A 12,634-nucleotide genomic window follows, 5' to 3' on the forward strand; every position below is an offset into this window, starting at 1 on the left:
GGTTGTGTGGGTCTTGGTGGGAACTGTCCACTTGGAGGTTGCATGGGGTACCTGCTTAGCTTTAACAGAATTTGCCCTGAGCCCAAGGCTGAGGCCAGCAGGTGTGGGGTGGAAGAGTCCTAAGGAGAACTCATGGACATGGCACACTGCTAGTGGGTTAGGTACCAAGTGTCAGTGCAGCCCCACCTCATGCAGGTGTCTCTGAGTTTATGCTGGGAGATGGGAGAAGAAAAAGGCTCCTGGAAGCTCCCCCATTTTCAGGAAAGTCCCCCAACACACTCTGAAATCAGTATGAACAGATCTGTCTCCTGTTTGCCCCCCAGCATTGTGATTGCCTATCTGTGCAGGCTGCTGTCTCTTTAAGGGTGGCAATCCAGCCATCCCTCACCCTCCCGGTCTGCCTAGTTCTGAGTCAGCTGGCTTTAAAGCTCCAAGTTCCAAGTCCTACTGGTTTTGCACACTCATAGAATTCAGCACCCCTGGTTTTAAAAGCCCAATGCTATGGGCATTAGTCTTCCCTGTGTGACCTCCCTCGTATGAGGGCCCATTTCTCTGCCCTCTCAGTACACAGTTCCTCCCTTCTGCAGGCAGCCTTCCTCTGCCTTTCTGACCTTCTTAAGCTTTCAGATGCAGCTGTTTCTCTGTATGTAGTTGTGAAGTTTTTTTTCTGCCAGTCTTCAGATTGCTCTCTGGTTTACTGACTTGGAGGTGGATGATACCTAGTTGTAAACGTGGGATGCGGTGAACTCAGGGTCCTCCATCTTCTCAAGCTCCCAGGATCTCCATAGCAGTTCTTAATAGTTTTCTGGGATATTTTAAAAAGTTTGATTATACATTTTCTGTGATCTACTGGACCCTCACCGAGATTTAAAAAAAAAAAAAAAAAAAAAAAAACTTTGGCAAAATGAAGGAAATAATCAACAAAACTACAAGGCAACCAATGGAATGAGAGATATTTGAAATGACATATCAGATAAAGGGCTGGTATCCAGAATCAATAAAGAACTCAGCAAAATCAACACCCAAAAAATAAATAATACAGTTAAAAAATGGGCAGAAGACATGAACAGGCATTCCTCTAAAGAAGACTTACAAATGGTTGACACATGAAAAGGTGCTCAACATCACTGATTATCAGGGAAATACAAATAAAAACCAGAATGAAACACCAATACACCCTGGTCAGCATGGCTAAAATGAACAACTCAGGAAACAACAGATGTTGGTGGGGATGTGGAGAAAGGTGAACCCTTTGCACTGTTGGTGGAAACCAAACTGGTGCAGACGCTCTGGAAAACAGGATGGAGAGGTTCCTCAAAAAGTTAAAAATAAAACTCCTATAGCCCAACAATTACACTATTAGGTATTTATCCAAAGGATACAAAAATGCTTATTCTTAGGGGCATATGCACCCTGATGTTTATAGCAGCACTATCAATAATAGCCAAATTATGCAAACAGCCTAAATGTCCACTGACAGACGAATGGATGTGTGTGTGTGTGTGTGTGTGTGTGTGTGTATAATGTAAGGGAATATTAATAATGGAATATTACATATTATATATATTAAATGAAATATTATATATGGATTATTATATATATAATGGAATATTACTCGGCCATCAAAAAGAATGAAATCTTGCCATTTGCAACAACATAGATGGAACTAAGATATAATATACAAAGCAAAAGAAATCAGAGAAAGATAAATATCATATGCTTTCACTCATATGTGGAATTTAAGAAACAAAATGGATGAACATGGAGAAGGGAAGGAAAAATAAAATAAGAGAAAAACAGAGAGGGAGGCAAACCGCAAGAGATGTTTAACTACAGAGAACAAACTAAGGGTTGCTGGAGGTGTCCAGGGTGAGGGGCTGCACTGAATGGGTGATGAGCATTGAGGAAGGCAGTTATTAGGATGAGCAATGGGTGTTATATATAACTGATGAATCACTAATTTTACTCCTGAAACTAATAATGTACTATATGTTAACTAACTTAAATTTAAATCTAAAAAATTAGCATTTTCTCACTGAACTAGAATAAAAAAATTCTAAAATTTGTATGGAAATACAAAGACTCCAAATAGCCAAAACAATCTTGAAAAAGAAAAGCAAAGCTGGAGGCATCCCAATTCCAACTTCAAGTTCTATTTCAAAGTTGTAGTAATCAAAACAGTATGATACTGGCACAAAATAGACACATAAATCAACAGAGCAGAATGGAAAATGTAGAAATACACCCATAATTATATGGTCATTTAATCTTTCACAAAGCAGAAAAAAATATCCAATGGGAGAAAGACAGTCTCTTCAACAAGTGGTGTTGGGAAAACTGGTCAGCAACATGAAAAAGAATGAAACTGGACCACTTTCTTACACCATACATAAAAATAAACTCAAAATGGACTAAATACCTAAATGTGAGACCTGAAACCATAAAAATCCTAGAAGAGAACACAGACAATAATTTCTTTGACGTCAGCCATAGTTGATAACTTCTTTCAAGATATGTCTCCTGAGACAAGGGAAACAAAAGCAAAAATAAACTCTTGGAACTACATCAAAATAAAAAGCTTCTGCATGGTGAAGGAAATAATCAACAAAACTAAAAGGCAACCTCAGAACGGGAGAAGATACTTGCAAATGGCATATCCAATAAAGGGCTATTGTACAAAATACATAAAGAACTTATAAAACTCAACATCTAAAAAACAATTAATCCAAATAAAAAATGAGCAGCAGGTATGAACAGACATCTCTCCAAAAAAGACACCTGAATGGCCAACAAACACATCAAAAAATGCTCATCATCCCTTAGCATCAGGGAAATGCAAACCAAAACCACACAGAGATATCTATAAGAATAGTTAAAATCAACAACACAAGAAACATTCGTACACTGTTGGTGGGAGTGTGAACTGAGGCAGCCACTGTGGAAAACAGTATAGAAGTTCCTCAAAAATTGAATAGAACTATCTTATGATCCAGCAATTGCACTATTGGGAATACACCCAAAGAATGCAAGAACACTAATTCAAAGGACACATGCAACCCTATGTTCATAGCAGCAGCATTATTTATAATAGCTAAGCTATGGAAGCAGCCCAAGCATCCATTGACTGATGAATGGGAAAAGAAGATGTGGGGTGTGTGTGTGTCTGTATATATACATACTATACATAGTATTCAGTTGTGTGTGTGTCTGTATATATACATACTGAATACTATGTAGCCATAAAAAAGAATGAAATCTTGCTATTTGCAATGACATGGATGGAGCTAGGGAGTATAAGCAAAATAAATCAGTCAGAGAAAGACAGATACCATATGATTTTATTCCTACATGAAATTTAAGAAACAATCAAACAAACAAAGGGAAAAAATAATAAAGAGGGAGAGAAAGCAAGAAACAGACTCTTAATTTTAGAGAACAATCTGATGGTTACCAGAAGGGTGGGGTGGGGTGGGGTGATGGGTGAAACAGTTTGCAGGGATTAAGGAGCGTACTTGTGATGAGCATAGGGTGACATGTATGAAACTGTTGAGTTACTATACTGTACACCTGAAACTAAAAGAATGCTATATGTTAACTGGAATTAAAATAAAAATGTAAATACTCACAAAATGGGAGACGATATTTACAAATGACAATACAGACAAAGGGCTGATATCCAGGATCTATAAAGAACTTCTCAATCTCAATACATGCAAAACAGATAATTATGTCAATAAATGGACAGTACACATGAACAGACACTTCTCCAAAAGATACATACAAACGGCTAATAGATACGTGAAAAAATGTTCATCACTAGCCATCAGGGAGTTTCAAGTCAAAACCACATTGAGATACCACCTTACACCAGTTAGGATGGCTAAAATTAACAAGACAGTATACTACGTGTATTGGAGAGGATGTGGAAAAAGAGGAACCCTCTTACACTGTTGGTGGGAATGCAAGTTGGTGCAGCCACTTTGGAACACAGTGTGGAGATTCCTTAAGAAATTAAAAGTAGAGATTCCCTATGACCCTGCAATTGCACCACTGGGTATTTACCCCAACGATACTGATGTAATGAAAAGAAAGGTCATCTGTACCCCAATGTTCATAGCAGCAATGGCCACAGTCGCCAAACTGTGGGAAGAACCAAGATGCCCTTCAACGGTTGAATGGATAAGGAAGATTTGGTTGATATATACTATGGAGTATTATGCCTCCATCAGAAAGGATGAATACCCAGCTTTTGTATCAGCATGGATAGGACTGGAAGAGATTATGCTGAGTGAAATAAGTCAAGCAGAGGGAGTCAATTATCATAGGGTTTCACTTATTTGGGGAGCATAAGAAATAACAGAGGACATGGGGAGATGGAGAGAAGGGAGTTGGGGGAAATTGGAGGGGGAGGCAAAGCATGAGAGATTGTGGACTCTGTAAAACAATCTGAGGGTTTGGGAGGGTTGGGGGATTTGGAGGTTGGGTGAGCCTGAGGGTGGGTATTATGGAGGGCATGTATTGCATGGAGCACTAGGTGTGGTGCATAAACAATAAATTCTGGAACACTAACAAGAAATTTAAAAATAAATAAAAATAAGAAAAAAATGTAAATATAAAAAAGGAATGCTAGGGGCGCCTGGGTGGCTCAGTGGGTTAAGCCGCTGCCTTCGGCTCAGGTCATGATTTCAGGGTCCTGGGATCGAGTCCTGCATCGGGCTCTCTGCTCAGCAGGGAGCCTGCTTCCCTCTCTCTCTCTGCCTGCCTCTCCGTCTACTTGTGATTTCTCTCTGTCAAATAAATAAATAAAATCTTTAAAAAAAAAAAAAAGGAATGCTATAGGCTAAATGTTTGTGGTCCCCCAAAATTCATATGTCAAATCTCAAAGCCCAGTGTGATAGTATTTGGAGGCGGGGAATTTGGGAGGTAATTAGGCATGAAGGTGGAGCCCTCATGAACAGAATTGTACTTTTATAAAAGAGAACCCACAGAGCTACCTTGCCTCTCCTGCCATGTGAGGACACAGTGAGAAAATAGCTGTCTATGAACTATGAAGCAGGTCCTCACCAGACATGGAATTTGCTGACACATTGGTCTCAGACCTCCACCTTCCGGAACTATGAGAAACAAATTTCTGTTGTTTATCCAGTCTATATCTTTTACAGCAACTCAAATGGACTAAGACAAGGACCAAATATTAGTTAAAGGTCAAAGGAGAATCAGAATCTGAGAGGAGAACATAGGCAGTAACCTCTTCGATATCAGCCACAGCAACTTCTTTCAAGATATGTCTCCAAAGGTAAAGGAAACAAAAGCGAAGATGAACTTTTGGGACTTCGTCAAGATCAAAAGCTTCTGCACAGCCAAGGAAACAGTCAAGAAAACAAAGAGGCAACCCACGGAATGGGAGAAGATATTTGCAAATGAAAGTACAGACAAAAAGTTGATATCCAGGATCTATAAAGAACTCCTCAAACTCAACACACACAAAACAGACAATCATATCAAAAAATGGGCAGAAGATATGAACAGACACTTCTCCAAAGAAGACATACAAATGGCTATCAGACACATGAAAAAATGGTCATCATCACTAGCCATCAGGGAGATTAAAATTAAAACCACATTGAGATATCACCCTACACCAGTGAGAATGGCCAAAATTAGCAAGACAGGAAGCAATATGTGTTGGAGAGAATATGGAGAAAGGGGAACCCTCTTACACTGTTGGTGGGAATGCAAGTTGGTGCAGTCTCTTTGGAGAACAGTGTGGAGATTCCTCAAGAAATTAAAAATAGAGCTTCCCTATGACCCTGCCATTGCACTCCTGGGTATCTACCCCAAAGATACAGATGTAATGAAAAGAAGAGCCATCTGTACCCCAATGTTTATAGCAGCAATGGCCACGGTCGCCAAACTGTGGAAAGAACCAAGATGCCCTTCAATGGACGAGTGGATAAGGAAGATGTGGTCCATATACACTATGGAGTATTATGCCTCCATCAGAAAGGATGAATACCCAACTTTTGTAGCAACATGGACAGGACTGGAAGAGATTATGCTGAGTGAAATAAGTCAAGCAGAGAGAATCAAGTATCATGGTTTCACTTGTTTGTGGGGCATAACAAATAGCATGGAGGACATGGGGAGTTAGAAAGGAGAAGGAAGTTGGGGGAAATTGGAAGGGGAGGTGAACCATGAGAGACTATGGACTCTGAAAAACAATCTGAGGGTTTTGAAGGGGTGGGGGGTGGGAGGTTGGGGGAACCAGGTGGTGGGTATTGGAGAGGGCACGGATTGCATGGAGCACTGGGTGTGGTGCAAAAATAATGAATACTGTTATGCTGAAAAAATAAAAAATTTTAAAAAAAGTCAAAGGAGAGAATTCCTGTGTTCATGGGTGGTACTCACATTTTCCTTGACTCTATTATTAGGGTATGAAAAGATTAATGGATAGCTAATGTCTACAGAGGAGTAAATAATTGGAAAATTCTTGAATTACATTGATATTCGTTCTTCAATTCCCAACTATTATTGGTTCTTTACCAAATTCCAGTGAACTCTAACTTGGTAGTATCTCCTTAAGTTAGAGAAACATGAAATAGACCATTTGAAAATTAAAATAAATAAAATCGGAGACTATTTTGTGCAGTTGGTGAGTAGATTCAGGGAACTGATTATTCCCACGGTGAATAAAAGGTACAAGGCCATTCACAGCTGACAGAATTATAAAGGATTATTGAAAGGAGTTTTGTTATGACAGTCTTTGTCCTGAGATTGATAGCATATCCTCCAAGAAGAAAGATTTTGAACTTCACCCACAGCAATGATTTTAATTATATCTTATTCAAAAGAGTTGGTTCTGAACAGAGATCCAGTAGATCCTGGATGGACTCTTCAATGTAGATCCAACAGAGTTAAAAAGTCATCTTAGATCAATTTTACCAGAAGAAATATTTCTCATGCACCACAGACCAAGTCAGCATCACCTAAGAACATTATTCCAAGAAACAGCCCTCACTCACTTCCACCATGAATCAAGCTAACACACTTTCTCTAAAGTGTCTTGTAAGCAGGAGCCAACATACTCTGGAAGAATCCCCTGTTTCTGTACTGCATCACATCACTAGGCTGGACAAATGGTGATTCACACCTAATTCCAACAAGGACCACAAAGAACAAATAGGTGTTCTCATCATCCCCAGAGAATACCTTATATTCAGACTTGCTTTTTGATAATAACTCTTCATTGCTCACAAATATCCATTCAAACCATGAGACATTTGTTCAAGTCAAAATTCATTCCAAATAGCCAGGAAGTCTATTTTATGTCTGTGGCTTAGTGAAAGCTAATTGTTCATACTGTTTAAGTCAGTTAAATTGGAGAACCAGTGGTGTCCAAGCATGCCCAGCTGCTCACTGTGACTTAAGTAATGAATGGTATGTCTTATTTTTATTTAGTAGTTTTATCCTAGTCACCTGGTCTCTTTTAAAAAGAAATGCTTCTAAAACTAATATTTACTTGTTCCTCCAGAAATACTTTAATTGGCTTTGTGAAATCAATGGTTCCCTTGATAATTGATAAGAGAGTGTCTCTTTTCCCTGTCCTGGCAATATCTTGGTTTAAATAACAAGACAGATAATTCTTTCACAAATATGAAAAACAGATTTTCGGAAACAAGCTTATTTTATTAAGCCATGTTATTTAATTTTATCTGACATTTGCAAGTCATTTTTGCTAGTAAGCACTCTACATTAATACCTTGAGTTCACATAGAGTTTAACAATATGAATTTCCATTCAGAGGAAAGTATAATGTATGTTTGGCAGAAGCCAAGTTTATGAAGAATTAACAGTTATCAAATCCCAAAGGGAAACAAATTCTCTCTGTTTCTCCCTTGCCAGCGGTCAAGCATCCAATTTGCACTTTCAAAATTCTGTGTTGTCCTAGATTCAGGAATGAGAGTACTGTAACTCCTTAGCACATCCATGTCTGTCCATAGTAAATCCAAACATTTACAGGTGACCAACTTCCACTGAGGTAGAAAAAAACATAGCAACATATCAACTTCAAATATTTTCATGCTAAGAATATCCAGAATGGGGCACCTGGGTGGTTCAGATGGTTAAGCGTCTGCCTTCACCTCAGGTCATGATCCCAGGGTACTAGAATCAAGCCCCGCATCAGGCTCCCTGCTCATCAGGGAGTCTGCTTCTCCCTCTCTCTCCCCACTGACTGCACTACTTGTGTTCTCTCAGTCTCTCTGTCAAATAAATAAATAAAATCTTTAAAAAAAAATAATATCCAGAATGAACCACAGAAAGTACGCTATTTTTATATACTTAAATAGATGTGACAGAAATCAATCTAAACTTACAAATTAAATGTGGATCCCTAAAAAAGTGGTGTTAAATGAAAATTGGTCATTGAATCTTCTTTCCCACTAACCTACATTTTAAAGCATATAAAATATGGCTCTAAGTTTTAAAATGTGGAAATCAAGCATTAATGCAAATAGAAAACATTGAACAAACATAGATCTTTAAGGGAAAGCTGTGTTCTTACTATAAATAACACATATGAATATAAACTGTTTTGAGTGGATGTTCAAATCTCCACCATTCCCTGGGTCTTCAGAATTGCTGTTTAATTTGCAAAAGAAAAAAAAAAGAACGAAAACAAAAATAAACAAACAAAACAAAACACCTGTATCCATCTGGAAAACTCCTACTCAGTTCTAAATGCTCAACCCAAAACTACCACCTCTGCATACCTAGCCTTCCCTGCTCTGTAATCTGTAAGGGGAAAAAATGTCCACACCATTTCATGAGCTCTGGAGCATTAGGGTACTTCCTTCCTCTCCCGGCACTTAAGCATTCCTCCTTCATAGCTTTAGGACCAATTATTGTCATCATTCTTGAGAATCTAGATCCTCCACTAGTCCTTGGGTTCCCTGAGGGAGGAATGCTTAATAAATCTTTGGATGTCCAGTGCCTACCTCAGTACCTGGCATCTCTCTGGTACTAAGTAGGCACTTATGAAATGAACAAGTAAACAAATGAAAGAATTAACAAATTTGAAAGGAAATATAATCAATAATAATATTGTAGTAACTTTTTATAGTAACAGATGGTAACTAGACTTATTGTGGGAACCATTTTGTAATATATAAAAATATCAAATCACTAAGATGTACACCTGAACCTAATAGGATATTGTTTCTCAGTTAAATAATACATAAATAAGCATTTTAAATTCTTAAAAGCTTAATACAGATACTGCCTAGATTGCCCCGTATGGATGATTCAGAAACACTTTCAGTTATCAGGTCCCCTATATCTCCTAGTGTCAATATGGGGTATTTTTAGTTTGGTTGCTCTAAATAAACTGAACTCTCTGATTTTAGAAGTCAGCATTGACAGACCTCTTAGACCTGAGGTGCTCATCTGCTCACCACAGGGTGACTCAGCAATGGGTTGAAGCCTAAGATATGCCACAGTGTCCCAGCTGACAGAATTTTTAAAGTGCTATCCCCAGATAATTAAAAGTATTGCTAGAGGGATTATGTAGTTTCCAGAGCAAGAACAACTCGACCTGAACAAAGGAATAAAGGGAATAAAGTAATCAATTAAAGTATGTGTAAACAGCAAACAGGAGAGAAATGCAAAGAAGGGTGCATAGTCAAGAGCCAACATATTCTCACAAGCAGGCCATGCAATGTCCACATCACATGATTATGCTGATGGGAATGTCTCACCTGCAGACTTTTAGAGAGTTGTTCAGGTGGATGGCTGAGCACATACCAGCTTTGAGAAAGAGCTTTGAGTAATCACCCTCAGGGTTACGATCAATAACTTAATCTTCCCAACCCTTTAGGATATCAAAAGACTGACAGGTGGTTGTGACGCAGAGTATCAAGAAAGAGGTGATGGATAAAACCAGCCCAGAAAATTAACCAACAATGTTTTTCTGAAGGCTTGAGTCATAAAAAATTAAAGGTCATTTTAAGGTAAATGGGTATGGATGGAATTGCAACCAAAATGACAGTATAGGCCTCAATGTTTTCAATAGATAAAGAGAAGAGAATACGCAACTATAAATAAATTACTAGCTGAACTTATATGGCATGGGGAAGTGGAAGATTCACTAACACATGAAAGAGAAGAGAGAAGGTATTTTTCCTCTTGCATATTTTAGTTTGTTAATTATGAACTTAAAAGTTTGATAACCTAGAGTCTATATCCTACCTGCTGAACCTTTGGTTTACAAAAGGACTTTTAAATTATCCAAGATATTAGACTCTTCCTAATGCAACCACCAAAGCCTATAGAGGATCAAGTGAGAGATTGGCTTGAACTGAAACAGCCTTGGGAAGGTGTGATGTAAGGTAGATTTTTGAAATTGTCAGTTGCTGAAATATCTTGGTGTCAGTGGGCACTCTTGTATTTAAAGGTATTTAAACCTCCTGTAGCCAGTCAAGCATGTAACCGAAGTACAATATTTCTTTAGAACTCTTTAAGTAACTATATAACAAACTTTGTTTACAGAATTCACCTCAATAAAACTTCAGAATTCCTAACTCAGTAGAATTAAAGATTCTCTTCCTCTTTCTCCTTTTTGTCTCTATAGTCGTATTTTGCTACCTATTTCCATTTATCCCATTTATTATCAATTTCTGTAATGTTGACCTTTACCAAGAGCTGTTGTCACTTTCTAATACCAAGATCTAGATTTTGGAAATTGAAGAGTTAATGGCATCTGCAGAAGTTCTCAGCAAAGTAGGTACAAACAGATGTTTATGGTTCCTTTTAATTTCACATTATTCCATTGTTTCATCTAATACACAGAACTAAGAATTGATATCATGTAAGCTACTAAATTTTGAAACTGTAATTTCTAACCATATTTAACAAATTCTCAAAAGAAAAAAAATTGAGATAGTCCTCTACTTTCAAATAAAATAAAAATCTGTGCTTGTGTGTGTGTGTATGTTGGAGGGGTGGATTGCAGAGAGCAAGTGAAGTATGACTTAAATAATATATATTTTCATATATTTCATATATTTAATGATATATTTTTCATGATGGCGGGACTCCCAGAGAGTCCTATTAAAAACTCTTTAATTAAACCTCACCTTTAGACATACTTGTACTCTACACTAGTTTATTTCTAGTATTTCAAGCATGCCTCTTAATATTTTATTTGCTTTTCACATGTGAATACACAAATGACAGGCCTAAAGGTTCACATCTGAACACATGATTGTCAGTCTTAAAAGTAATGCATGCCTCAGGTTAATTTACCACAAAACTTACCATTTTTCTTCTAATTTTAGAAATTTTTTTAAAGCCTATGTTTCTTATCACAGATATCAGCATTTGGGTTCTAATATTTTCCACTCATTTTTATAAATTAAGACCAAAATTTTAGAAATATTCAAACAATTTTACAAACACTGCCTTTCAGTCAAAGATAGCAAAGAGCCAAAATTGAACAGTCTAAACAAAGGCAGCACCACACACCCAGCTCATTCAACAGTTGAAGCCCAAAATCTGCTTTAGAATCATCATTACCTCCATGGTGAGTAAATTTAGACTCAGAGATCACCTGCACTACCAGGCGACATTGAGGACAATTACTCAAATCCCTGGGCACTTTCTGTATTGCAGCCATACTGGGATAATATCCATTCCTCACAAAGACCACAGGTCTCAAATTCCCACCCAACATGGCAGTTTCCTCAGCCTAAAATACTCTTTCCCCACCATCTTCTCCAATTTTCCTCTAATTTATTCCTATTCTTCAGCTCTCAACTTAAATGTAGCCTCCCGTGTAGGCCCAGATCAAACCCTAGCTCTCCTCAGCGTCACTGGGCACCTGAGGCTTAGCACATGCCTCAGGCTTGTAATGAGGTCTACCGGCCATCATCTTTGCATGACCATCAATCCTATACACACAATCTGGAAACCTGCCTCCCCTGTTCTTGTCTACGTCCCACCGCCTCGCACATACATAGTACACTCCGGGCAAGTCTTCATGGGACTGGATTAAACCATGTCAAATGACAAGTTCATTGAACCAATTTGTATCTGAATAAGATCTCTCTTTTCATCATGTTTAGGTAGAAGGGAGACAGAAATTGAGGCAGGGCGGTAGGTGGAGTGGGGTTCATCCCTGCATCACGGTGAAAAGTTCCCATTGAGCCATGGGGGCTATTCATGTGGTGCCCTGCTGGGATAAAATTCTCTTCTTACAGATGGGTCTCCAAGGGCCAAAAAAAGTGAAGCCTGGCTGTACTTTGGCCTGACATCTGCAAAATTTTGATCCTCATCCCTGCCTTCATACCAGCAGAGATCTGATCTCTGTGTGCAGTGGCATTGACTCTCTTTGATCATCTCTGTTGGCCACATGTTCCCTTGAAGCCAGGGAAACAATCCTGTCTTCAGCTGGGAACTGGGAACTTGATTCAGATACAAAACACAGAGCTCCGTTTCTAAAATGAGGTCCAAAGCAAGTTCTATAGTTTTAGGTTTCAGAGAAAAGTTGATATAACAGTGACCCCATATGTTTCATTCCCAATCATCACCAATGGCAACACCAGCAGCTACTGGACACACAGAGAAAGCAACCAAAACC

The sequence above is a fragment of the Mustela erminea genome, chromosome 1 (genome assembly GCF_009829155.1).
Source record: "Mustela erminea isolate mMusErm1 chromosome 1, mMusErm1.Pri, whole genome shotgun sequence".
Taxonomy (NCBI): Eukaryota; Metazoa; Chordata; class Mammalia; order Carnivora; family Mustelidae; genus Mustela; species Mustela erminea.